The sequence below is a fragment of the Trichechus manatus genome, unplaced genomic scaffold (genome assembly GCF_000243295.1).
Source record: "Trichechus manatus latirostris isolate Lorelei unplaced genomic scaffold, TriManLat1.0 scaffold00244, whole genome shotgun sequence".
Classification (NCBI taxonomy): domain Eukaryota; kingdom Metazoa; phylum Chordata; class Mammalia; order Sirenia; family Trichechidae; genus Trichechus; species Trichechus manatus.
The window spans coordinates 513271-515835 of NW_004444180.1; the positions used below are offsets into that span (position 1 = coordinate 513271).

Consider the following 2565-nt stretch of genomic DNA (forward strand, 5'->3'; position numbering starts at 1 on the left):
CGGGGACCAGCACAGCTCACAGGGCATGGGGGGTAGGATGACTCATAGTGTGTGGCGGGGACCAGCATGGCTCACCGGGCATGGGGGATAGGATGGCTCACAATTTGGCCTGACTGATGGAAAGACAGAGCCACCCATCACCTGAGAAAGGGCTGAGGCAGGGCCGGGGCTTTAGTCTGTCAGTCAGCAAGCGGTTCTTTACTGGGCGGCAGGAACAGAGGCCACTGATTTGCCCTGTGGTGGATTCACCATGGGGCCTCGCCCTCTAAAGCAGGTCTGTGTGGAGTGCCTGAATGACACTCGGGTAGAGCCTGGTGGATTCACCATTGGGGCCCTCACCCTCTAAAGCCGGTCTGTGTGGAGTGCCTGAATGACACTCGGGTAGAGCCTGGTCACTAGGGTGCCTGCAGAGGGTGGGACCCGAGTGTATGGGGCTTCCAGCTGTTGCCAGTGGAGGTAGGTGGTTTGGGGCCCTGCTCCTCTGTCGTTTTAGGGAGAGGACCCTTCTCCCCTCTCAGAGCCCAGCACCCCAAGGGTACAGCTTCCTCAGCAGGGCCAGCAAAAATGCTCTGCCGGGAGGGCAGCGAGAGTGGCCAGGATGTAGCCTTCAAGCTGGGGGGTGTGACCAAAAGTTCATGTTTTACTCCCAGTGGGTGCAGTGGGGGGGGGCTCCCCAAGCTCCAGCCAGTTTCAGTTCCCCTCTCCTCCCAGCCAGCACCCCAAGTCTTCTGAGCTCAGCAGTGGCCCAAGGGACCTCCCCGACTCCCCCAGACTGGACTTGGTCCTTGCCTCACGCCTCTTGGAAGGACTTGTCACACTTAAGGCTAATGGACCAGTGGGCCGTGTCACATCTGAGCGCCCCCTAGCTGATGAGTTCTCCGAGGGCAGGGCAGGGTGAGTCCAGCGCTTGGCACAGGGTCAGGACAAGCTGCAGAGTGAAGAGAGCAAGCAGCACCCCTCTACCTCGATGTCTCTGGACAGAGAAGGGGGGGAGGATGGAGGGAGGCCGAGGGTGGGCCAGGGGAGGAGAGGGGCTTCTCAGTGTGCTGGCCTCCCAAATAATTAACTAGAAAGCAGAATAAGCAAAGAGAATGAAACCAAAGGCCCAGAGTCCCAATGACGCTGTGGGTGTGCCCCACGCCTTCTTACACCTGCATGGAGACCTGCAAGATGCAGCCAACGGCACACAGACACTGGCAGAGGGCTGTCTGGGCTTTGGGTGGGGGCCGCCTTCCTGATCAACTTTCTTTAAAAAACAAAAATATGATATTAGGTGTGTCAGAGGAGGTGTGAGGACAGAAGCAGAGGTGTCGTGATACACTTCCAAGATAGGGAAGGGGCCAAGCACCAGCCAAGGAATGCAGGCGGCCTCTAGAAGCTGGAAAAGGCAAGGACGTGGATTCTCCCTGGAGCCTCCAGAAGAAACCAGCTCTGCTGATACCTTGACTTTAGCCTCAAAAACTTATTTTGGATTTCTGCCCTCCAGAGCTCTAAGATAACCATCTGTCTTGTTCACAGCTACTACGTCCGTGGTGATTGGCTACAGCCGTAGAAAGAAGTTAGTATGTTACGTTATAATCCTTTTCACTCAAGAATCATGTATACAATGCAATTTTAACGGCCACATTGTGTGAGGCAGTCTGAATGTATTCTGTTTACTCGGCCAGTCTCCATGGTGGACACTTAAGACTGTTCTAACGCTCTGCAGCTAATCGCTCACTGATATCTTCCTGGCACACCATCCTAGAGCCAAAAACGCCCAGGCACCCTCCTCAGATGCCCGAGCTGTCCTTAGCCTTCCCCGCACCGCGTCGGCGCGTCGGCTAGTGACAGACACAGGAACTCCAAGTGCCTGGAAGGGCTTCCGTTTTACACTTCAATCAGCCCTGGGACCACCTGACCCCGGGCCCCTAGGAGGTACTGTCCCAGCCCCCAGGGCGCTCAGGGCCCTAGCAGCGGCTGAGTTGGGGGGCAGGTGACCACCTCCGGGCCCCCAGGCGGCGAACGGAGCCGTCGTCGAGGCTCTGGGGCAGAGTTCTGGCCCCGGTCCTCCCGGCATCACGGCCCCGCCTGGCCCCGTCCGCACCGCGAGGACGGAGTTGGTGCGCACACCCTGCGTGGGGCTGTGCACCGCGGGCCGCTGCGGACTCGGGCCCCGGCGCGTATGCAAAATTCTGAGTGTTCCTTCCCGGGACGGGTCCGCTCGTTCACGGACTCTCGGAGGGCTGGGACCCGAGGGGTCTCCCATCGCCCATCTTAGATCACCGAGACGCCCCACCCCTCCCGACAGCCCTGTGGCTGGGACCCGGGCCAGTCCTTTCTGCCAGAGCTTTCCTTCCGGGCGGCGGCTCTTTGGGGAACAAGGTCAAGGGTTACTCATTTGGGGAAGAAAGTTGGCTGGGCTGGGCCTTGCTTGCGTAGCTTGCGGGGCGCCAGGGGACAAGGAGACCCACGGGTCCGGGCCAGCCGCCCGCAAGGGGCGGACCACGCAGGCGCACGCCCACAGTCCGGCGCCCGGACTCCCAGCGTGCCCCGGGAATGGGCCGGGGCCGGCGGCGGGCGCGC

At 60.2% G+C, this 2565-nt stretch overlaps 1 protein-coding gene across 1 annotated transcript in view; it reads right to left on the reverse strand.

The window, feature by feature from the left end:
• Positions 1–2565, reverse strand: part of RNH1 (ribonuclease/angiogenin inhibitor 1) — an 18020-nt gene that overhangs the window by 15013 nt on the left and 442 nt on the right. The window lies entirely within an intron of this gene.